Genomic DNA, 25512 nt, shown 5'->3' with positions numbered 1-25512 from the left:
GCGCTGCGGAGGCGGCGGCCGAGGCCGGCGGGCGCGGAGGAGGGGCCCGAGACTGGGGCGGCCAGCGGCAGCTGCCTCCGTGACGACTGTCGGCAGCGCGGCGGCCTGAGGAGACCGCGCCGCGGGCCCCGGCGTCGCCGCGTCTCCTGGCTGTCTCCTTCTCCTCCTCTCGCGGCAGGGGCGTCAGGAATGGGCCCCAGCCGCCGCGGGCCCCGCACCCCGCGCCGCCCGTAGGCCCCAGCAGTCGGAGGCCGGCCGGCCGGCCTCTCGCCACCCCTCGCCCCAGCCCTGCCGTCCCCACCCCAACTCCCCGGGAAGGAAGATGAGGGAGACGCGCCCGACGCTCAGCAGTCAGAGCAGCAGTAGCAGCAGCAGCGGTCGGGGGAGGGTGTTTCGCCGTTTCCTCTCAGCCGCCAGGACAAGATGGCAGCGGCCGCGGAGAGGGGCTGAGCCCGGGCTGGGTGGTGCCGCCTGCTGAAGCGCCTGGCTCCCTGTCCCCGGCACGGCCCCGCACCCCACCCCGGACATGCTCAGGGCTGCGGCCGCCCGAAGAGGGGAGAGCGCAGGCCTCTAGGAAGGTAAGGGAATAGGGCGAGGGGCGCCCCCCCCCCCCCGGGGGGGGGGGGGGGGGGGGAGTAGCTCCTCTCGCGGGGACTCCGGCCGGGCCCTGCACCGCTGGAGAGGCCCGCAGCCGTCGCGCGTCCTGCATCCCCGACCGCCTCCCCTGCGCTCCGGCGCTCTGCGTTCCCGCCCCGGCCCCCGCCGAGCGGCGAGTCCGGGGGCCGCCTGGGGCTCGAGGCCGCCGGACGCGGGGGCCGCGCGTGCCTGGTGCGCGCGGTGGCGCAGCCTCCGGGAAGCCGCGCCGGGGCCGGGCTGGGCGGCCCCGGCCTTTCCTCTGCCAGGGTTGCGCAACCGCTCTTCCCAGCAACCGAAGTTTTGTTTAGTCCCACAGGGGGCCTCTTTCCCCACCGCAACACTAGGCCGTAACTACGGAGACCTCTTGTCTTTCATTAAGGGGAACAAACACAAACACGCGCACGCACGCACGCAACTTGAGCGCCCCAGCCGATGGCTGCGTCCCTGGCTTTGTGGCCCAGTCACCAGCGTCGCCGAGCGGCCGGTTTAGAGGGTGTCAACTCAGGAGACGTGAGTGCGTGTGATTGTTGGGGAGGAGAAATGTGACCCGCCGCTCCGCGTCCCCTGCCGCGGCCGGAGGAAGGCGTGGCGGCCGCGCGACGGGGCTGTTGCCGGCTTCTCTCGTTACGGTGGCGGCCGCCCGTTTCCCTTCGCCAACTCGCGGAAAGACTTCGGATGGGAATGTCTGTTTTCCTGTCGGAAGAGAGACGGCTGTTTTAAAATGGTATGTGGCTCTCAGCTAAGCCTGTTGCCCAATCTTATCTCGGCTTGAGGAATTGCGCGAAAGGGTGTGTGCGTAAATTACCTTGGACCTGTTACAGAGTAGTCATGACACGTTCAGTCCTTGAACTGTGTTTTCACAACCTCTTGCTGCCCTGTTAGAATTGATTTTTCCACCTGTCAGGTCGCTGCTTCGAATTATAAGGAGCTTCTATTAGCAACAGTGAAGTTTTTCAGGTTATCGGTCCAGTTTACAGGGAAAGCTCATGGTTGGTTCTGTTGTCGACTTTGTTAGATTGTCTCCCTGGTACTGGGCCGGGAAAGTTAGCTGGTACACCAGCCTGGGGTTGCTTGTGCTTCTGTGTACCTTCTAGTAGTTTGGAGATCGGTTGATTCTCCCCCGTCCCTCCCGTTTTAGGTATTTGCTTGGAAGTACTTCTGTGGCGTGGAATTACTTAATGTTCACATCATTTCACTTTATTTCAAAGTTTTAATTTCTTGGTGCCTTAATTTTGAAGAGGTACCCCTTTTGATAAAATTTTTTATGAAAACTTTTGAGCTGGATCGGTGGGCTTTGTTACCCAGCTAAAACATTTTAATCCTACATTCTCATTTAATTTTTCAGAAGCTGGGCAGGCCTCACCATATGTTTGATAAGTCTAGATTCTGCTTATGTTTGCAAGTGCAGTGCTAATTTTATACAGTGAGCCATGATAAGGTTTTGATAGGTCATGATTAAACTTAGTATTTAAGTAAACAAAATAAGACTGACCTTTAAAAAGTAGTTTTTATAGTTTTATTGGTTACATGCCACTGAACAGTAATTGAAGTGTAACCAACCAAATAAAGTACTTTTTAAAATAAGGTTTTCTTGGTATATTTATGGGCCCATTCATAAAGTGTAGACAACTCTTATTTACAAAATATAATGCTCAACCTGTTTGAGGTTTATTTTTCTTTTATTTTTGAAACTACTTGCTTTTAATTTGTGTTAAGGTGGAGGGGTGCTGAAATATTTTAGAATTTGGACATTTCATTGCGGGTTTTTTTTTTTTTTTTTGCACTTATCATAAAATTAAATAATTTGGACCTGAATTTTTTTTTTTTTAATTAAGGGAAATATTTTTTAAAAAAAAAATTTTTTTTTTTTTTTTTTTTTGTGGAGAGCCTTAGATTAAAACTATGTTTTAAAAAGGTAAGATGAGCTTGAAATCTAGAACAGAACCAGTCATTAAATGTTTCAAATTTATATTTGGACATTGCTGACTACAGTAGCTAAACACATATTAGGCAAGCAGATCATAACATGGTGAGCCAGTCTTAGTTTATTGTCATAATACCTTTTCCATTGAACTAGTCATTATCTTGCTTATAAACCAGTCATTGGCTTCTGGGCATGGAGTTTTAGAGTCACATAAAAGTGGACAGTTTTTATGAGATAATTCTTCTTGTAAACATGCTTGAAAAGAAGCTTCAGATCATACTGCTTTAATTTTTTGGATGTCCTGTCATGGAGCACCATAAAATAAGGTGCAAATTACAGAGGTTGGGCTGCTGTAGCCAGTATGGCAGGGCACTTAAGTATTTGTTTATTGCAAAATTTTGAAAGCCTTTTTTTCCCCCTTGCAACTTAAAATAGCAACAGCTGTCAAATGAGCTTTTTGATTGAGCTTTTGTTTTAAATATTTGATAAATGAACACTGAAGGTATGTATAGGTAGGGGAAAAATATAAATTTCAGAATGCTGAAAAACTGTTTCCTAAACCTGTTTCACATGCATTGAATGGAATACTGGGTTGCATGTTATTTTCCATTTGAGTGTTAGAATGACTTATTTTGGTAACTTGAAGTTAGATTTCTATGTTCTCCACGGCAGTTCGCCGAAGGTGGTCGTATGGTACGTTAGAATTGTGTCATCGGTAGTTAAAAGGCATGAATAATGTAGTTTCCGTTGCATTCCATTTATGTTTGAGTTTAGAGATAAAGCTGTCTTGGCAATATTTGGATTTAAGTGTGTTCTAAGGAACTTTAAAGTTTTAGGTATTTAAAATATCCCTCCAGAGTTATTCTTGTCTCTCAACTATTAGAGGACACAGAGTAACTTGCTATATGATTATATTGTTGCTGCCAAAAGAAATGTTCATGTAAAAATTTCTGGGTTTGCTGCTGTCCTAATTTTCTAATGTCTGAAGTTGAGACTTAAAGTGTGGTGTGTTTAACTTGGAAGTTATTTGTGAGACAAACTACTAGAATTTCGTTAACGTGGAGGAGTCTGTCAGTATGTTTTATTACTTTTTAAAGGTGTCCCTGACCCACACCCCGCTCAGACAACTTGCTGAAAACTTTGTTTAGGTAGTCCTTTCTATATAATACAAATGTAAGTCTAAAGGAATTATTTTAAATGTTGTTACTAGTTTTGGGTCCAGCTGCTTAAAAAACAACTTGATTAGTATCTTCAAGCACTTAACAGAAGTTGAATAGTGATACATGTTTGGAGTGGAAGTTTTGAATCCGTGTCGATTTTCAGGGTAGCCAGAGGACTTATGTGGCTGACCTAAGGAAATACAGCCTACTTTTTTTGGTTGAATTAAGAGTGATTTGGGGAAGGAAAAAAAAAGTGATTTAGAGAGAAACAATATTGGTATGCTGCTTCCGTAGCTTTGTCATAACTGTTTTTTTTGGATCTTATCTTAATCACTGTTAGGACCAAGCTAGAATAGATATTTGGAAGGTATATGTTACAAATTTTACCTAAATGTTTGTCATATTAGACCTTGACCTATTTGGCAGATCAGGCTGCTCTCCTCTGTTGATACTTGGGCCATATGTCATTACACAAAAGGCAACATATTGTCTGGATTCTGAGCACACATTGTTATGCTGGGGACCTGGAGGCTCTTAGGACTTGGGTTTGTGTGGAAATAAAAAAAAAAACAACAACTGGTCGAGTATTAGAAATACTGTATTTTTAGGGTGGTATTTGTGGTTTGATGACAGTTAAGTCAGTAAACTGATTTATTTTATCTTTTGTATTTTGTATTGAATGCCAAGTTTGTACTTTAGAAAGCTATCTTTTTCCAACAGAAAATCTTTGAACTGAAACAAGCCAAGGACACTATGTTTTACCTTCAGTGTATTTTGTTACTTTGACCCAAACAATATCTGCAGTTTTCTAAGACAGAATCTTTCCTTGCTGGGGAAGTGAATGGGAGGGAAGGTAGTGGGCAGGTAAGGTAGGGGAAGCTGGGCCCTAGTTGGAGGAAGAGGCTCATTTAATTAAATTTCTGAAACTTAGAAATCTGTTTTGACTTAAATGTTCAAGTTGCTAGAGATCAGAATTCACTTAGTTATGAAATCAGTGAAATATGGGGTAGCTTGGGGGAAAGATTAGGAATATACGGTGGCACCTGTTAAAAGATCGGATTTATGAAATAATACCTGTTTATCATCCTTGACCGGTTTTTAAAACCCACTCCCTGCCCTTACCTTCCTTTCTTTTTGTCTTTTGTCTTTTCAATCCAAAGGACTTTGCTTAATGTAGAATTTAGGAAAGATAAACGTTCTGTACAGTGACAAAAATTTTACATTATATGCCTAATTTGAAACCAGAAGTGTGAAGAGCATAGAACGTATTAATTGCTATTAAAATGAGTTTGATTTATAGGAATAACCTTTTTTTTTTTTTTTTTTTTTTTTAGTTTTTAGAGATACTTGAAAATAAAACTAAGGTGCATATAATAAATGAATGGAGGTTTCTCAAGTTGAATTAAAACCCGACTTCTCTGCTGTCACTCAGTCCATGTTTACTTTCTGAGATTAACATCTCTTCTTTTAAAGATTAGATTTCCAGATGTACTTTTCATTTTTTTTTGGTTGCAGTGTCTTTTTTTTCCCTTAAAAAGATCATACCTAAAAGAAACGGAGATTTAGAGAAGAATAATGAAGAGAAATACAGTAGTTTGTACCTTTGAGCTGTACTTTAGGTAAGGATCGAAATTGTGTAAGGCTAATTCTTGGTCACATTGTAAATAAAGGATTGTCAGAGGTAGTCATAATTTTTTTATTTTTTTTATTTTATGTAATCGTTCATGCTGGAGCATCTTTTCTAATTTGAAAAATTATTTAGATTTGATAGATTTTTGAAGTAATTACATGAACAGAATGAGTCATTACCTCCACCTTTAGAATTGTGTAGTTTTTATAAATTACATTTGATTGCATATGGCTTACCAAGAACGTTGCCTTTAAAATTTGATAGAAACTATAAAACTTGGCTGCAAATGACTAGCCAGTTACTGTTTACCATGGTTTGACTTATGATTTCTTGACTTTACTATGGTGTAAACACATGTGTATACACATTTGTGTACTTGGAATTTTGAATTTTGATCTTTTTCCAAGCTAGCAACATGGGGTCTGATACTCTTCCTGTAATGCTGGGCAGAGGCAGTCACAGCTCCCAGACAGCTGACGATCATGAGGGTCAACAGTGATATACTTAAAACCATTCTGTACCACGACAACTATTCTGTTTTTCACTTTCAGTATTCAGTACATTACTTGAGATATTCACCACTTTATTATAAAATAGGCTTTGTGTTAGATGATTTTGCCCAAGTGTAGGCTAATGTGTTTGAGCATGTTTAAGGTGGATGAGGCTAAGCTATGATGTTTGGTAGGTTAGGTGTATTAAATGCATTTTCTACTTGGTATTTTCAGTTTATGATGGGTTTATCGGGATGTGATCCCATTTTAAGTTGGAGATCTGTATTCCATTTTAGAAATTGAAAAATAAAAGCATATGACTTACTAAAAATGTTTATGTTAATGTCAGTTCTTTAGCTTCCCTCTACTTTGTTGTGTATTATTCATAAATTAAATACAGTATCTTAGCATTTTTTAAAAATATGAAATAGTAAGCTTTGAAACATTTGCAGAAAAAACTTGGTTAGAAAATGTTTCATACCCTATAAAGTGGTTATTTAAAGGGCTTAAAGATATCATTTGCGGATATTTTGACTGAGTGCTATCTGTTTAATAATACAACAAGAGCCTTGTAGGTTTGGTAAACTATACGACTTTAGATATATAATGTACAGTTTTAAATAGTTAATAAGTTAGATAGAGTGATAACATATTGAAAATTGAACCTGACTTTCTAGAGACATTTCTTCTGAGGTATGATTTAAATTAATACTTTGGAGGGCTTTAAATATGTAATTTGTGATAACTTATATTAAGATTAAATAGCATAAAGTGGCAAAATCATAATGAAAACTGCTGGTTACGTGCTATATAGTTTATATCTATGATGTTACATTTCACTACCTTCTCAAATCCATGTTTTGGACCAATTCGTAATCAGTTTCAGTGGAGGCAGTACAAGTATCTCTGCAGTATATTAATTGTAGTTTTGTGTTTTAAGTTAGATAAGAATAGTATTGGGTTCAAAAATATTAGGTTTTTGGGGCGCCTGGGTGGCGCAGTCGGTTAAGCGTCCGACTTCAGCCAGGTCACGATCTCACGGTCCGTGAGTTCGAGCCCCGCGTCAGGCTCTGGGCTGATGGCTCGGAGCCTGGAGCCTGTTTCCGATTCTGTGTCTCCCTCTCTCTCTGCCCCTCCCCCGTTCATGCTCTGTCTCTCTCTGTCCCAAAAATAAATAAACATTGAAAAAAATTTTTTTAAATATTAGGTTTTTAATCTGGTTACTATGCTTAAAATATTTTTTTGTAGCTGGACCACAGATACCACAAATAAATGAAATTTTATTGTGTCAGGTAAAACAATGATAAAATATGTGAGTGAAAACTGTTTTATCTGGTATATATTTGGGTGTCCACTAAGTGCAGGATACTGTGCTATGAATGAAGAGAGGAAGACATGGTTTCTGCTTTGAGCAAATAGTAGGTGAAATTAGCCTACTACTGTACATGTTCTTTTATATTTGTGCGTATGTATTGTGAGCTGGAGAACACTGCCCGAGAAAAATGATACACATATAGCATGTTCAAGTTTTTTTTTTTAAGACTGTTTATTTAATAAATAAATGATATTTAAAATTATCAGGAATGGTTTAGCTTCTGAAAGTTGTATATTAATACTTGCCATCCTTGTGGTGTTGAAAGCTGAAAAAGTCACTTGAACATATGAAAAAGATTCTATGAATTTAATTTTTGTTACAAGCTTTTCTGTCAAGTCTAACAAGTTTAGTAGTCTCACGGTTTTATAGAAATAGGTTGTATGTTAATTTAAATCAAGTGGAAATTCATATTTCTTAGATATGGTTAATCCAGTTCTCTTATTCTCATGGTTTTTCCTTTTGGACATGCACAGTTCTTGCATTGCCTGAGAAAATTCTAATAGGTTTGCTTTGCTAACTGTATTATTACCTTCTAAATTTGGAATGCAGAGCTCTCCAAACCTCATTCCTATGCCGATTGGAAAGAAAATAGAAGGTGAAAACCAGGGTATAGATAGAATTCCATTTTAAGGTACTTTTAAGAATATTGAAATTGCTAGTTGTAACTTATTTGAAGTCACTATGCAGAAGGGCTATTGCTTGTTCTTAATTTATGTAAATCAAAAGTATATATAACTTGGGGTCCTTGAAGCCAGGTCATGCAAAAAGGACAAGTATTTTATTACATTGCCCCATTATAATTGTATATGATATAGTCTTAATGAAATTTGACAATTTTATGCGATCTTGATATTTTATACCTGTGAATTTAAAATTGAACTCTGTGTGGAAACTCACTTAGGTTGTTAGGGACTATAACATAATCGGTTTGCCAATACTTTTGAGTAGAAAACAGTTGGAATGTTTGCCTTGTGAGTTGCCCTAAGCCCAGTGTGGCATTTCTGAAAGTATATCCAGTTGCTACTCTGTTACTTGTGAAATCTCTCTTAAGTATATCTCACATCTGAGGGTATATCTAGCTTGAAATTGTTTCTCATAATCTGACTGGAAGAAAATGCCTCAATTTATAACTTAGGAGGTAACCTAATACATTACATCTTGGGAAATTTTTACATTTCAAAATATGAAATAGTATCTGAACTGTTTCTTCAGGTCAGAGACCATGTCTTAAAAGTTTTTATATCCCTTAAACTGCATAATAGACATTGGGGAATCAAACATATAATTATTATAAAAGTAATCAAATACAGGCATGTGCTGCTTTACCTATATCCTTTAATCAAGGTAGCATCTTTACTGAGCAGCTTTACAGGTACCTGCCCACACACTTTGCTTCTCAAAACCCTACTCTATCCCTCACTTCTTTTTTTTTTTTTAATTTTAAAAAATATTTATTTTTGAGACACACACACACACACACACACACACACACACACACACACACAGAGTGAGCAGGGGAGGGGCAGAGAGAGAGGGAGACACAGAATCTGAAGCCGGCTCCAGGCTCCGAGCTGTCGGCACAGAGCCTGACATGGGGCTCCAACCCACAAACCTCCAAATCATGACCTGAGCTGAAGTTGGATGCTTAACTGACTGAGCCACCCAGGTGCCCCAACCCCTCCCTTCTTTAATTCTAGCAGATGAGTCTATTTCCTGCATAGAGGTCAATAGGTATGCACTTCCTCCAGATTTCCAACCCTCTACCTCTGGATATAACTTCTAGTCCACCCTGTATATTTTCACCACTCTCTGAAGGACTGAAACATCTGCTTCCCTCCAAGATTCCTGCCTGTTGTCTATTGTGGATTTCATCTGGAAATGTTTTTTTTTCAGCATCTTGAGCCTGTCCAATAACTTCAAGCCGCCCCTTCCCCCCTTTCTTGGGCCTTTTTTCTTCAGCCTTTAAAAATGTTCAGATATCTGAGATCTTTTTTTTTTTTTAATGTTTATTTATTTATTTTGGGGAGGGGGGCAGAGAAAGAGGGAGAGAGAGAATCCCAAGCAGCCTCTGAGCTGTCAATGCAGAGCCCGACGTGAGGGCTTGATTTCATGAACTGGGAGATCAAGACCTGAGCTGACATTAAGAGTTGGATGCTCAGCTGACTGGGCCACCCAGGCATCTCTCAGATACCTGAGATCTAAAGCAGCCATCTTTTATTTTGCACTTTTTTTTTTTAAGTTTACTTTTATTTATTTTGAAAGAAAGAACGGGTGGGGGAGTGGCATAGAGAGAGGGAGGACAGAGGATCAGAAGCAGTTTCTGCACTGACAGCAGATAGCCCGATGAGGCGAGGGGCTCAAACTCATGAACTGCAAGATCATGACTTGACCCCAAGTCAGACACTTAACCAACTGAGCCACCCAGGTGCCCCATAAAGCAGCCATCTTTCAATTGTGCCTCCTCAGATGTGGACCTGGCTTCCTTTTTATTTCTTCCAAACTTCTTAAATGTGTACTTTACCCTCTGTTTGCTTTTGTATTCACTTCTTAGCCCTGGGCAGTATAGTTCTGTCCATGCCACTCTAGTGAAATTACTTCTGCTAAGCTCTCCACTAGTTTCTTTTATTCACAATCTATGTATTCCTCCAGGTGATTGCATCCGTAGTATACCCTACTTAATTCCGAGCTTTCAGCTCATCTTTAGAACTAGTGAGGTCCATATTTCCCCCCACAGCTAGCTCAGATTGAATTATCTTATTTCAAAATTTGTTTCTTTTTCTGTATTTCCTCTTTGTTATCTTCACTTATTTCTATTGCAGTTTATGTTGAAACTTTAAATCTTAAAATATTTATTTCTGGTGGATACATTAAAAAAACCCAACAAAATCTGCACGTTGTAAAACAAAATTTAGTAGTAGTTATCAAGTTTCCTTTTTGGAAATCCATACTAAGAGAATTGGGAATGTAAAAAAACTATTTATATGAAAATATTCATCACAACTTTATATAATATAGTGAACAAATTGGGAGGAAAAGCAGTTCAACAAATTATAGTATGCACACATGGTAGAATATTATGCTGCTATTCAAAATATCCTAGATAGAACAAATTGGCATACCAAGTTATACATGTACCATGATTGGAAACATATGATAAAACATACCCTGGAATGACTAGAAGGAAATAGGTTCGTTTTACTGAATATTTTGTAATTTGTAGTAACTGAATAATTTAAAAATGATTTTTATACAGAAATTTCACCTCTTCCTGGAGTGAACAGTGTGTATGCTTTCATGAGTTTAAGGCAAAATATGTTAAATTTCATGTATTAGTCTTGTCTACCCATATTCTAGCAGTCTTATTCCAGGTAATGGTAATGGTGTAGTGATCATTTTTACCCTTTCAGTTTGCAGGGTCTCTATGAACAAATAACATTTTTTAGATGTTTTTTTGTTTACTTAGAGAGAGAGCGCTTGCACAGGTGTGTGCATACATGGGCTGGGGAGGGGCAGAGAGATAGGGAGAGAGAGAACCCCAAGCAAGCTTAGCGCTATCAGCACAGAAAGGCAGAGCCTGACGTGGGGCTCCATTTCATGGCTGTGAGATCATGACCTGAGCCAAATCAAGAGTCGGTCGCTTAACCGACTGAGCCACTCTTGGCACCCCTTAAGTTTTAACATTGTTATAAAATCACTGTTTTGGCAGATTCATCATGTATAGTTGATATGTGATCATTACCTTTATGTTTGAGATTCTATCTATTTTTTTTTTCAACGTTTATTTATTTTTGGGACAGAGAGAGACAGAGCATGAACGGGCGAGGGGCAGAGAGAGAGGGAGACACAGAATCGGAAACAGGCTCCAGGCTCTGAGCCATCAGCCCAGAGCCCGACGCAGGGCTCGAACTCACGGACCGCGAGATCGTGACCTGGCTGAAGTCGGACGCTTAACCGACTGCGCCACCCAGGCGCCCCAAGATTCTATCTAACTTCTTATGCAAAAGCCTAAAAAATGATACAAAGTCACTTTTGGCCAGTAAGAGATTTATAGTTATTATCTAAAAATAAATTTCTCATCGTAAACTGTTAACTGTTTTGTGGCCATTTTCAGTCATGATTTAACATACTTTTTCTTTATTTTATCCCATGATATCAATAGTTGGCCTTAATTTTGAACTTAAAATGTGTTAGCTGTCACTTACTTAGGCATCTTCAAATGGAATTAAAGTTTTGTATTCACCTTTTTTATCTTTCTAATATGTTGATGGCATTTAAAAAGTTTCTTAAGCTAGATCTGAATATATTTTTCTTACATTTGTAATTCTGATACATAAACTTTATAGTATCATGTATGGTAGTGTGGATTTTTACACTAATGTGAAAAAAAATTTTTTTCAGTGTTTATGTGGGGCTTGTAGTAGACAAATATTTTTGTCACCCTTGTTAATTCCATATAAACCTACAGTTTTAGTGCAAAGCTTATTACAAGCAACCTGATAATGTGTCATTTTATTTATTTTTAGTTTATTTTTAACTTTTTAAATGTTTTTATTTATTTTTGAGAGAGAGAAAGAGAGAGACAGAGTAAGTGTGGGGCAGGGGCAGAGAGAGAGGGAGACGGAATCTGAAGCAGGCTCCAGGCTCTGAGCTGTCAGCCCAGAGCCCGATGTGGGGCTCGAACCCATGAACTGTGAGATCATGACCTGAGCTGAAGTCGGATGCTTAACCAACTGAGCCACCCAGGTGCCCCTATTTTTTATTTTTTTTGATTGCACACGTGTTCGAGCAGAGAGTGGGGAGGAAGAGAGAGAGGGGAGAGAGGATCCCAAGCTGACTCTGTAGTATCAGCAGAGTCTGATGTGGGGCTTGAAACCATGAACCATGAGATCTTGACCTTAGCTGGAGTTGGATACTTACCCAGCTGAGCTCCCTAGCCCGTACCCCCCACCCCCTGCCAATTTTATTTTTAGGAATCTCTGTGCTCAATATAGGGCTCGAACTCACAACCCTGAGATCAGGAGTCACATGCTTTACCAACTGAGCCAGCCACGTGCCCCAGCAGTGTGTGTGTCATTTAAAAAAGTTAATGATTAGAGTTAGAACCAAACATAAGCAGTTCTAAAAGATTTCTAAGAATTCAGTGTCCTTTCTTTGAGAGTACTCTTTTGAGCAGCAGGTTGTTTTCTTTCCTCCTTAGGTCTTTATGAATTTACATTGTTCTTTAGTTTCTTTCTGAGGTTCTTGGGGAGACTTGTTATAAATCTCTGCCTTGTCCCCTTCCTCACATTTGTCATGAGAATGAAGAGGTATTTATTTTTCTTAACATATTTTCATTTCTGTTCCTTCTATTGTTTCTGATGAGATACCATAGTTTCCTGAAGCACAGGATTTCCTGAAGCCATTGTGAGACACCCCAGTTCACAAGATATATATGACAGTTAAAATTTGAAACTTAAAAAATAGTGTTTCCATATTAGAAAGGTTTTGAAGGTACTTCACAAAATTTCTAAAAAAGGACATATAAAGTGGCATATCGGGCCACTAAAATATGAGTGTGGAGAGAACATAATTGTAGGGAAAAAAACCTAACAACTTTGAATTTAGGAGTGTAGGTCACCTTAGGGCCATGTAGGATCTTAAAGGAATATGGAAAGAACAAGTAGTTGACTTCTTTGTTCTAGTTTATTGTTTCAAGCCCTAAAACGTTCATAAATATTTTTCAAAACTAAAAGTACTATAATCAAGCTTATGCTGCTGTAAATATTTGTCTTTTCAGCTTTTACAAATACAAAACTGTTATTTGTGTGGGTGGCGGGGGGAGCAGCTACAATTCTCACTTCACGGGTGTTTAGATTTTAATTCTTGTGATATATGTTACTCTGGAGTGATAGTTCTCTTTCAGTTATGAGTACAAAATGAAAATGTCAAAGTTGTTTATTTAGGATAGCTTGTAATTTTGAGAAGTTTTGTAGAACAGGTCCTCTGATTCTATAAATGTTCATTTAGAACTTTGAATCATCATTTCTTACAAAAATTTTATCACCTGAATTTTTCCTTTATAATGCTTTGTCAGCAATGGACATTTAATCAAATTATTAATCTAGGATTCAGCTTCCTCTGTTGATTTGAGTTGTTTTAGAGATACATTGGGTTAGGAGGTATTCTGGTAAGGATCATTGGACTTCTGGTTTTTTTGGTCTTTAATATTTCATACTCCTCTTTGCCTAAAAGTTAGTTACATAGATTTTTTTTTCTTTTTTATACAAAACATAAAATTTTGTGGTAGTTATTTTGGACAGGTTTCCTATAAAACATAAAGGGGGCACTTGGATGGTTCAGTCAGTTAAGCCTCTGACTTCAGCTCAGGTCTCATGGTCTCATGGTTCATGGGTTCAAGCCCTGTGTCGGGTGCTGTGCTGACAGCCGGGAGCCTTGAGCCTGCTTCAGATTCTGTGTCTCCCTCTTTGTCTGTCCCTCCCCCGCTCGTGTTCTATCTCTCTCTTTCTCAAAATGAATAAACATTTAAAAAAAAATAATTCATTTGGCTTTCTATTGAGGGAGTTGTTCATAACCCAAAGTTATAGAGCTGTTTACTTTTACTAGCAATCCATCATGCAGGTATTGATACATATTGAATGACCAATTTGAATAAAAGTTTTCAGGGTGCCTGGGTGGCTCAGTTGATTGAGTGTCAGCCTTTGGCTCAGGTCAGGGTCTCCCAGTTCGTGGGTTTGAGCCCTGCATCAGGGTGTGTGCTGACAGTGCAGAGCCTGCTTTGGATTCTCTCCCTCTCTTTCTGCCCCTCCTCTGCTCACACCCTCTCAGTTAAAGAAAAAAAAAAAAAAAAAAGAAAGAAATATTAAAATAAAATAAATAAAAATTTTCTTTGTACTAAAGTTTTATAAACTAGATTTGCATTGTTAGTCTTAAAGTTTTCTTTAAGGAAGGGAGTGCTTCAGGTGAACTTTTTATCTTTGGTCAATTTTTCTTTTTTTTTTTTTGAAAAAAAATTTTAAATGTTTATTTATTATTGAGAGACAGAGACAGAGCATGAGCATGGGAAGCACAGAGAGAGAGGAGGAGACACAGAATCCGAAGCAGGATCCAGGCTCTGAGCTTTCAGCACAGAGCCCGACACGGGGCTTGAACTCACAAACCGTGAGATCATGACCTGAGCCAAAGTCCGACGCTTAACCGACTGAGCCACATAGGTGCCCCACTTTGGTCCATTTTTCTATCAGTATTTCATTTCTGTGTTTTTATGTTGTTTTATTTGTTAAAATTTAACTTAAGTTTTTTTAAAGTAAGTTATTTTTTTATTTTTTTATTTTTTTAATATATGAAATTTATTGTCAAATTGGTTTCCATACAACACCCAGTGCTCATCCCAAAATGAGCTCCTCAATACCCATCACCCACCCTCTCCTCTCTCCCACCCCCCATCAACCCTCAGTTTGTTCTCAGTTTTTAACAGTCTCTTATGCTTTGGCTGTCTCCCACTCTAACCTCTTTTTTTTTTTTTTTCCTTCCCCTCCCCCATGGGTTCCTGTTAAGTTTCTCAGGATCCACATAAGAGTGAAACCATATGGTATCTGTCTTTCTCTGTATGGCTTATTTCACTTAGCAGCACACTCTCCAGTTCCATCCACGTTGCTACAAAAGGCCATATTTCATTTTTTCTCATTGCCACGTAGTATTCCATTGTGTATATAAACCACAATTTCTTTATCCATTCATCAGTTGATGGACATTTAGGCTCTTTCCATAATTTGGCTATTGTTGAGAGTGCTGCTATGAACATTGGGGTACAAGTGCCCCTATGCATCAGTACTCCTGTGTCCCTTGGATAAATTCCTAGCAGTGCTATTAGCTGGGTCATAGGGTAGGTCTATTTTTAATTTTCTGAGGAACCTCCACACTGCTTTCCAGAGCGGCTGCACCAATTTGCATTCCCACCAACAGTGCAAGAGGGTTCCCGTTTCTCCACATCCTCTCCAGCATCTATAGTCTCCTGATTTGTTCATTTTGGCCACTCTGACTGGTGTGAGGTGATACCTGAGTGTGGTTTTGATTTGTATTTCCCTGGTAAGGAGCGACGCTGAACATCTTTTCATGTGCCTGTTGGCCATCCGGATGTCTTCTTTTTTTTTTTTTTTTCAACGTTTATTTATTTTGGGGACAGAGAGAGACAGAGCATGAACGGGGGAGGGGCAGAGAGAGAGGGAGACACAGAATCGGAAACAGGCTCCAGGCTCTGAGCTGTCAGCCCAGAGCCCAACGCGGGGCTCGAACTCACGGACCGCGAGATCGTGACCTGGCTGAAGTCGGACGCCTAACCGACTGCGCCACCCAGGCGCCCCTGGATGTCTTCTTTAGAGAAGTGTCTATTCATGTTTTCTGCCCATTTCTTCACTGGGTTATTTGTTTTTTGGGTGTGGAGTTTGGTGAGCTCTTTATAGATTTTGGATACTAGCCCTTTGTCCGATATGTCATTTGCAAATATCTTTTCCCATTCCGTTGGTTGCCTTTTAGTTTTGTTGGTTGTTTCCTTTGCTGTGCAGAAGCTTTTTATCTTCATAAGGTCCCAGTAATTCACTTTTGCTTTTAATTCCCTTGCCTTTGGGGATGTGTCGAGTAAGAGATTGCTACGGCTGAGGTCAGAGAGGTCTTTTCCTGCTTTCTCCTCTAAGGTTTTGATGGTTTCCTGTCTCACATTCAGGTCCTTTATCCATTTTGAGTTTATTTTTGTGAATGGTGTGAGAAAGTGGTCTAGTTTCAACCTTCTGCATGTTGCTGTCCAGTTCTCCCAGCACCATTTGTTAAAGAGACTGTCTTTTTTCCATTGGATGTTCTTTCCTGCTTTGTCAAAGATTAGTTGGCCATACGTTTGTGGGTCTAGTTCTGGGGTTTCTATTCTATTCCATTGGTCTATGTGTCTGTTTTTGTGCCATAAAGTAAGTTTTATACCTAATGTGGGGCTTGAACTCAAGACCGCGAGATCAAGAGACCTGTGCTCTGCTGACTGAACCAGCCAAGCACCCCCAGGGTCTGATTTTAGATAGCTTAAAAAAAATCTAGAGAATTATATGCTTTAGTAAGCATAGTCCTTAAGTATTCTTTTAATTAACTCTTTTTCAGCTTTTCTAAAGTAAAGGTTGGGGGTGGGGGCATGTATTGCAGGGTGATTTCTAGCAGCTTTGAAATGTCCAACAGGTCATTTTCTGTTCCAAAAGTTGGAATGTTTTGCTAAGTCAGATGAAGCTTGTTATTTAACATGCTGATTTGTGTTATAGTCAACACATTCTCTAGATGCTTTGTTCACAATACTGCTGGAAAATACCCAAGACTTTAGTGTTTTCAGATAAATGTTTTGTAGGCACCTCAGATAGCAAGTTTATTTTATGAAGCTTTACATTAGGAGAAGTTCATTTATGTGAACATGTTTCTTATGTGAAATGTTTTAGCGTAAGTAATTTCCTGGGCAGAATACTGGTAAAATAACCTGTTAATGATACAGGTATTTAAAATACTGATATTTAAATGACCAATGAAGAGAGTTAAACTCATTTACTATTCACATTGAACACTTAATTTCTGGTGTATTTATCTATTGTTTTCTAATTGGACATGTTATTTTGTCTTTTATAAATACACTCTTTACACAGTAATTGAGAAATGAAACCGTGTGACTAGAAACTACTTTTTATTGTCTGAATATTGCTAGTTAATGTGGTTCTATTTTCTAATTCCTATTGTAGAGCCTTGTATAGACTAGTACTAGGATTCTGTCTTTTCAAGAATAAGAAGCCCTTTTTGTCAAATTAATTGGAGCACATAGTGAAATTCTACTTTTAGTCTCCATTGAAGAAATTACATAATGACCAAGAGCTCCAGAAACTACTGTGAATTAAGTAATACTTTTAAATGAAAAGATTTCTTCTCATTGGTTATGAATACTTTTTTTTTTTTTTTTAAATGTTGGCAGATGATCCCAGAGACTCATTGTGTATCTGATGATTCTAGATTTTAGGTGATCTGGGTCATGTCTAAAATACTCAAAAGTACATTCCCAAATGAGTAACCCTTGAAGAGCAGCCTTGTGCAAGAAAAACATTTATTTTATGCCTGTCATTCATATTCTTTTTTTTTCTGTTTAACTTACCACTTAACAAAAATTCAGACCTACAAAAAAATTACAATAGTACAAAGAATTCTTACGTATCTTTTACCTAGATTCTTCAGATATTAATATTTTATTCCATTTGTATTTATCTTTTTTCTCTCTATATGTATCTGTATTTTTTCCTGAACTTTGTGAGTTGTAGTCATGATATCTCGTTACCCCTAATATATGTATATTTTTCGCCCCTAATGTTTTTCCTAAAAGCAAAGACTATTCATTTTTTTTTTGTGAAATGTTTATTTATTTTTTGAGAGAGAGTAGGGGAGGGACAAAGAGAGAGGGGGACATAGAATCCAAAGCTGGCTCCAGGTTCTGAGCTGTCAGCACAGAACCGGAAGCAGGGCTCAAACTCACAAGCTGTGAGATCATGACCTAAGCCAAAGTCAGATACTCAACCAACTGAGCCACCCAGGTGCCCCGACTATTCAGTTTTTATGTCTGTTTAGTTTTCTGTAATCTGAAAAGTTTCTTAGTCTTCATGTTATTTTTCGACATCGACATTTTTGTAGAATGCTGCCAGTTATTTTGAAGAATGGCCCTGTTTGGATTTGTTTTCTTGTGCTTAGAAATATCATAGTAAAATGTATTCCTCTTAGAACATTCATATCAGGAGGCACATGATAGGTGCCATTACTACAGATTTTAACATTGATCACTTAATTAAGGTGGCACCTACTGATTTCTTTCCTTTGATTAGTATGTATGCCATCGAAGCTTTCCTTTGATTATTAGTATGCCATGGAAGCTGGCAGAAGATAGACTGTTTGGTCAGAGATAAAGGACCTTCTTACTCAGAGCAGTAGCAATAGTCACTGTGTCAGTATTTGCCCTGCTTCCTCAACTGAATTCCCTACAGGGTGATGTGAACAGGGCAGCCAGGTAACTCCTGCACAAAAGCAGTTGCGTTACAGGAGAGGAACTCTAGGCTTAGGAAACTTGAATCTTTCATAAGGGGCAGGAAGCCTGCCTGACATTTGACCAAGAGGGTGTCATTATCTTTATTATACTGAACATTAAGCAACCTGCCCTTTGCCCTGGAGGAAGACACTATACTATCTCTACCTTCCAGGGATGTTCAGGGATATAGAAATATCCTTTGAAAAGATACTCTGGAACATAGGCAGTGATGTTGCTTGTTAAGACCAGGAGAAACATGAGACACCACAGTGAATTGTCTCCCAACAGTAATATTCTGTTATCTTTAAAGCCTTCTCCCACTAGTTTTTGCGTCTGTTGCATCTGTTGTTTCAATCAGTAATTATGATTGTTGCCAAATGGTGAATTTTATGAATTACTTTCCTCTCTTTCCTGACTTATTCCCGGGTTCTTCACTCCTGCCTCCTGGGGTGGGAACTTCCTAAGTAAACTACCTACTTGCAGGCCTTTCTTTAAGAATATACATTTAGGGGAATTGGGCTACATCACAAGGCACCCCAAAATCATCATGTCTAAAATCCAACTTTTTCTCTCAATTTTCTTGTTTTTTTTTTTTAATATTTTCTGTTATCACTTGGCTAACTTTTTTTTTTTAAATAAGTTTGTTTTATTTATTTGAGAGATACAGAGACAGTGTGCGTGGGGGAGGGGCAGAGAGAGGGAGAGAGAAAATCCCAAGCAGGCTCTGTGCTGCTGGTGGAGGCTGATGTGGGTCTCGAACTCATGAAACCATGAGATCATGACCTGAGCCCAAATCAAGAGTGGGATGCTTAACCGACTGAGCCAACCAGGCACCCCGGCTATCAGTTTTTCAAGCCAGAAACATGGTTGTGTTTCTCCCCACTCCTCACTGAGCTTTGTGGTTCTTCCTCCTGGCTACCTATTGGTAATCCATACTCCGTTTCATTCCTTGGTACTGTCTTTGCTGGGACTCTGATCAGCTGTTATCTGGACTATTAAGTAGTCTTTCAACTGTTGTTTCCGTTGTTTGTTTCTGTCCACTTCATCCTTTAGAACTTTGCCTGAGTGATCTTTCTAAAATACAAATATGATTATGTCGGTTTTCTATTTAAAACCCTTGAGAGGCATTCCATCCCCTATAGCTCCTTAACAAGGAACACAAGGTTCTTCATGATCGGTGCTCTTTTTTTTTTTACAGTTGTCTTTCTTCTCAAGGATCATTGTTTTCTCCAGCAGCCTACTCCCCTGGCAAGTTATGTTCTAGTGTGGAGGTTAGTGAACTTTTTTATAGGGCTAGATGGCAAATAGTTTAGTTTTGCAAGCCGTGTATAGTCTCTGTTACAAATTTTTTTTTTTTCCAACAACCTTTAAAAAGTAAAAACCATTCTTACTACGTGGACCATACAAAACAGGCTGGGTTGGATTTGGCCAACCATAATTTGTGGTCCTTTTCTCTAGCCAAGCAAAGCTATTATGTCATATTTTCATTAGTCTCTGACTTGGTATATGCTTTGATTTCTATCTCATGGAATATTCTTTTCTACATAGGAGACTTCTTCCCATGATACTTCAAATTTTAGCTAATGCGGGAGTGGGGGGGCACCTGGGTGGCTCAGTTGATTAAGCATCCAACTCTTGATTTCTGCTCAGGTCATGAGAGCACGGTTTGTGAGATCTGAGATTGAGCCCTGTGTCTGGCTCAGTGCTCACAGCCAGGAGCCTGCTTGGGATTCTTTCCCCCCAGCCCCCCACCTCTGTTCCTCCCCTGTTCTTGCTCTCACAATGTGTTTTCTCTTTCTCTCAAAATAAATAAATAAACTTAAAAAAATTAGTTCATAGGTTAATTTAGTGAATCCTTTTGTGCTCTTTCAGGGCATTCTTCAATCATTTCTATTTTCTTTGCTACCTGCATATCTTGTACATCTTAGGTCACTGCCCTTGTTAGTGACGTAGTTATGTGGATACATGTGTTTCCCTTTTGCTAGAAGAAGCTCATCAATGAGAAAACATATTTCTTTTTTTTTTTTTTAATTTTTTTTTTCAACGTTTTATTTATTTTGGGGACAGAGAGAGACAGAGCATGAACGGGGGAGGGGCAGAGAGAGAGGGAGACACAGAATCGGAAACAGGCTCCAGGCTCCGAGCCATCAGCCCAGAGCCCGACGCGGGGCTCGAACTCACGGACCGCGAGATCGTGACCTGGCTGAAGTCGGACGCTTAACCGACTGCGCCACCCAGGCGCCCCGAAAACATATTTCATTGCTATGTCTTTCTGCTCCTAAATGGCTTTACTTGATTTGAATTGAAAGAAAAATTGAAAAAAAAAAAAAAAAAAAGACTGAAATAGGATATGGCTATTGAATATGTTAATACAATATATCTAAAATGGTTATTTATATTTTTTCTTTAAAAAATACATTCAGTTGAAGAGATTATTCTATTCTCTGGTAGATTTTTTTCCCTCTTCATTTAAACGTTAATGTAAATTTAGGCTGTGAAAGTATAGGGAGTAATATAATCAACTCTATACAGTAGCCATCCTGGGTGCAAAATAAAAGTCACATAGTTGAAGTCTCTCATTTTTCCTTTCTTCCTGGCACGTTTATCATTTCCGTGGGTGTTTTTATACTTTGACCACATAATTAATATATCTAAAGATTTATTTATTTTTGAGAGAGAGTGCCAGCAGGGAAGGGGCAGAGAGAGAGAGGGAGACAAAAGATCTGAAGCAGGCTGTGTGCTGACAGCAGCGAGCTTGATGCAGGGCTCAAACTCATGAGCTGTGAGATCATGACCTGAGCCGAAATCAGACACTCAACCGACTAAGCCACCCAAGTGTCCCACGAAATTAATATATCTAAATACAGTATAGATTTGTCTGTTATTAGTTTTTTCACATATGATAGTGTACTTCTGCAACTTGTTTTTTGTTGAGATTTATCCATGTTCATATATGTATTTTCAGTGAATTCATTTTGCTGCACATCATTAATTCTAACATACACGATTTCTCCCATATTTTAACATCTTCGAAATTGTGATACATCTTAAAATCAGTGATGTCACATCCTTATAATTGTTGTTTTCTCTTTATTTGTGGTATATAAATATATGATTATTGTGGTATAGGCCACCATTGTATTGTGTGCATTTTATGAAAAAGCCACACTATTCTTTTCTGACAATCAGGTTTTTTCAAAATTTTGCTATAAATATACAGAACAGCAGTGAACATTGATTTACCTGTGGGTTTTTAAAATTTTTTAAAATTTTTAATTTTTAATTTTTTTGTACCTATGTGAATTTCTGTAGGCAGGATGTATACCTGGAAGAATTGCTAGATTATGGGCTATGTCCATTTTCAGCTTTGCTCCCTAAAGTGATTGTACTTCTTTACCTTCTGTGGACCTACAACTTTTTAACATTGGGTATTATCCTACTTTTTGTCAGTCTGATGGGTATAAAATGGCATCTTACTGTCGTTTTAATGAGTGTTTTCCTTATTACTAATGGGGCTGACAATTTTTTTTAATAAGTCTTTTGTCATGCATTTCCTTACCTGTGAATTGCTTGTATATATTTTTTTATCCACTTTCCTACTGAATTTTGCCAAACACAATATGATTTCTTCAGATCTTTTGTTGGTTACACGTGTTGCCAGTATCTTCGTTTCTACGGCTTATCTTTGTGTTATCATTGAATAAATACATACAAATTTTAAATTTTAGTAAAGTCAGCTTTTCCCATCTTTTCCTTGTTGTGCCTTTTCTTTGTTTTTTAAAAAAAAAATCTTTTCAGAGGTTTGTGATTTGTTAAAAACGTAACATTAATTTTAAACTGAAAGGTATAAAAATACAACTAGGCTGACCCTGGTGTATTTTGTGTTGTAAGACATTTATAGATGCAGAGGTTTGTTTTTTTTTTCTTCCCCCTTTAATGTTCTTTAGAATTGAAAGGTAGAAATATCTATAGTATGTGAAGGTTTTCCCCCTCTTTACATTTATCCTCTTGAAAATTCTAGCACTTCAGTTGGAGAATAGTTAGAGCATGTGGGTATGAAACTGTTTAAATGTAATGAGGGACAAACACAGCAATGTAAAATTCTCATAATAAGTTCACAGGGGTCATTATATGTTAAAAACTTGGAAAATAACTAACTGGAGGGGTTTTTTTTAGATAATAAAGCAGTTTTTTTTTTTTAAATAATAAAGTTTTTGGATGGGGTAGGGTGAGGTGGGTAGCCATTCCAAAATGAAGCATATGGGTTACCTATTCAGACCATACAAAATATAAAAGAGTTTATAAACTCTTTTACCTTTGAAGTTTGTACATATTAAAGAAAAAAAGGCCGGAGTGTGGGGCCCCTGGCTTGTTCAGTCAGTGGAGTATGTGGCTCTTGATCTTGGGTTTGTGAGTTCAAGCCCTACTTTGGGTGTAGAGACATTACTTAAAGAAAAAAATCTTTAAAAAAGGCAAGAGTGATTAAATTCAGGTAAATTAACTTAATTTTTAAAAAAATAGCACCCAAAATTTGAACTTACAAGTGCCAATAATTTATAAAAGAGTTTTCCGTTGGATTAAATTAGTAGTTTTTTTCTTTTTCTTCCACAAAATATGATGTATTTCTTTGAAGTTGTCCTAAAAAACACTGATAGATTCATCTATATTTCATTGTCACAAACTAAAGTTTAGGTACTAATGAAGGAAGCTAAACTTTTTTTCTTTTGCTTCAAGTAATTGAATCTTTAAACTTCAAACTTGTAACTGAGAATAGGCTAATTGTAGTAAGATATAAGTATGGTAAAGGTAGAATTAAAATAATATTAAAACATTATTTGACAGTATTCACAGTGGATTTAGTTGTAAGATTTTAAAAAGTGAATTTGATACAACTTTCATAGATTACTAACTCATTTATCATTTGAAAAAGAAGTTGAAATTAGGCCAATTAGTAGAAATTTAAACTTCAGCTCAAATTGTACAGCTTTTATCTAAAGGTTTTCATTCGTGGTATCACCATAAGTATTTCATGGGCTGTTACATGATTTTTTGAGAGGACATACAACAAATTCATGTTAATATAATAAAATATTGTGGTTATGAGAGGTTTCAAAATTGGTCAAAATACCATTGCAGTAACAAATTGTTTAATTCCTGGCTTTAATCAATCACTGTGTCATTAAAATAGTGTAATACTTGTTTTTAGTATTCTTCTCTATATTTAATACCTTATCTTTCAGTTTTAAAGCTCTTAAGAAAAATGTCCCTTAATCCTCTCTATGAAATGTTGACAGATTTTCAGTTGAAGCATATTTTCTAGGTATACTTATTTTCTAGGTATATTCATGAAAGCAAAATTTTTCTGGGTAAACCAAGTTGGAATAATCTATTATTTATATGAAACTAGATTATAGACAATATTGCTACTTGAAGACTTCATTCTATCTCCTTTGATCTCTTTGTCAGACTTTGTGAACTCAAGGCACGGACATTTGTACAAAACTTTGAGTTATAATACAACTTATGTTTGCTGTATCTTAGAAAAAAGTAAGTTTGAAAAGATGTGTGGCGCTAACACAGCTTTAGGTTTTATTCATTTAACTCTTTTCTAGACTTTGTGAGGAATGCAAAAGTCGTTTATGAACAGCGTAATTCCTGTTTGGCCCACTAGCTGAGTGAATTAGGTTGACCCTGTTATTTTCAAAAAGACATTCTGCAGGGTTGAAAGTCATTATATTGATGCACAAAGCTCCTTTCTTGGAATGGCTTACTTTCTGATTTGCACATAAAAATGTTTCAGTAAAGACCACCTTCCCTAAAGTGCTTTTACTTCTCTGAAAAAGTTTTGCTTTTGAATACTACCTCCTCTAAAGTGTTTCACTTCTTCTAACTTCATCATACCTGAAGTGTGTCAGGAAAAGGATTGAGAGCCACTATTCAGATTTAGAATTTTGGATTCTTTTACTGCTAAGCATCTTTAAAAATGCCTTTTGTGTTACATAAGAGAAGTGTTAATGTTGAATGTATTGCACTAGAAGGAGAGGAACTAGAATTTAGCAAAGGATATTGGGAATTTGCATGGTGGGAGATAGATAATCAGAAAGAGATGGTAGGTCAGAGGAAGAGATTGATAATATTTTGAGGACAGAATGTGAAGTGCTGTTTTGACGTACCCAGGTCAGATCTTGAGGTTTAATTGAGATGAGAGAAAGAGGGCTAGAAGAAACGTTTGGATCCCAGTAAAGACCAGAATAGGCTGGCGATCTGGTGTAGTAGGGACTGCTTGTGTGGGGTGGGGGGATGGTGGTAGTGGTGGTGTTTTCTTTGGTTTTTAGCATGCGCAGTGATTTTTACATAGCGCTTTTCAGTCTTTTTGCCTCTGGTGCTGATCATAGCTGCTGGAAGGCAGTTATAATCTGTAATGTATGTTTGGTAATTTGACTGAAGACATCATTCTCTTAGTGAACTAGGTACTACTCTAACAGTGTAGAACATACCATTACTGTTTTCACGTAGGATAATCCTCCCGACTCTGTTAGCTTTGATGCCATTAGGTTAAAGGTGCTTTGGTACATTTTACTGACAAAACAGTCTTAACTGTATTTTTCATTTCCTGTTCCATTTGTCTCCTTTTAAAGAGTTTGCTAATAAGTTCATTTTTGAAAGTGAACTTCACTTGTATCTACCTTATTTTAATACATATCCTGGAAAGAGTTGATAGGTATGTTCAGAAAAGAACTCTGAAAGCAGGGTTTTTATGTAAACAGAATCAAAGGTTTACTTTGATCTAGTGTAGCTATTTGCTTATTTCCAGTTCAGTGAAAATATTCCCTAAGGTAACTTGCATTGAGGTGACTTCTTTTTTGTTGGTTGTTGTATTATTATTATTATTATTTTTTTTTTGATTGTGGAATAGTAGCTACAAATTTAATGCTTTGGTCTCTTATCCCTGTTTATTATGAGATAATTTTTAGTGCCCTGAGCTTCTCTTTAAGTAAAAAAAAAAAAAACAAAAAACAAAGCTTCTTAAAAGACTTTCATTTTATTTGTTATTTTCATTTATTGTTGTTCATCTTTAGAAATACTGTTCTTTTTCATATTTATGTTTTAAATTGAAACTTGATGCTTTTAGTAATGTAATAATTTCTGTACTTTCCACTGATGGTCTGAAAGACCTGGGGATTATTCAGTAGTCATTTGGGAATGCCCAGCTAAT

The 25512-nt window shown here is 38.2% G+C and overlaps 1 protein-coding gene across 7 annotated transcripts in view; it reads left to right on the top strand.

Moving 5' to 3' along the window:
* Positions 1-120: 120 nt before the first annotated feature.
* Positions 121-25512, top strand: part of HIPK3 (homeodomain interacting protein kinase 3) — a 94663-nt gene continuing 69271 nt past the window's right edge. For 4 of the 7 annotated variants that reach the window (XM_040495497.1, XM_040495500.1, XM_040495498.1 and 1 more), the window contains exon 1: positions 121-578. The gene's annotated coding sequence lies outside the window, so the exon portion shown is untranslated. Of the gene's footprint in view, positions 579-1037; positions 1361-25512 lie in introns of those variants that run through there. The other 3 variants (XM_040495499.1, XM_040495501.1, XM_040495496.1) reach the window with 3 other exon arrangements.

Source organism: Herpailurus yagouaroundi, unplaced genomic scaffold (genome assembly GCF_014898765.1).
Source record: "Herpailurus yagouaroundi ecotype Mexico unplaced genomic scaffold, PumYag 187, whole genome shotgun sequence".
In the NCBI taxonomy this organism is placed as follows: domain Eukaryota; kingdom Metazoa; phylum Chordata; class Mammalia; order Carnivora; family Felidae; genus Herpailurus; species Herpailurus yagouaroundi.
Note: the sequence above shows the minus strand (reverse complement) of the source record. Positions and strands in the feature narration are given on the sequence as shown.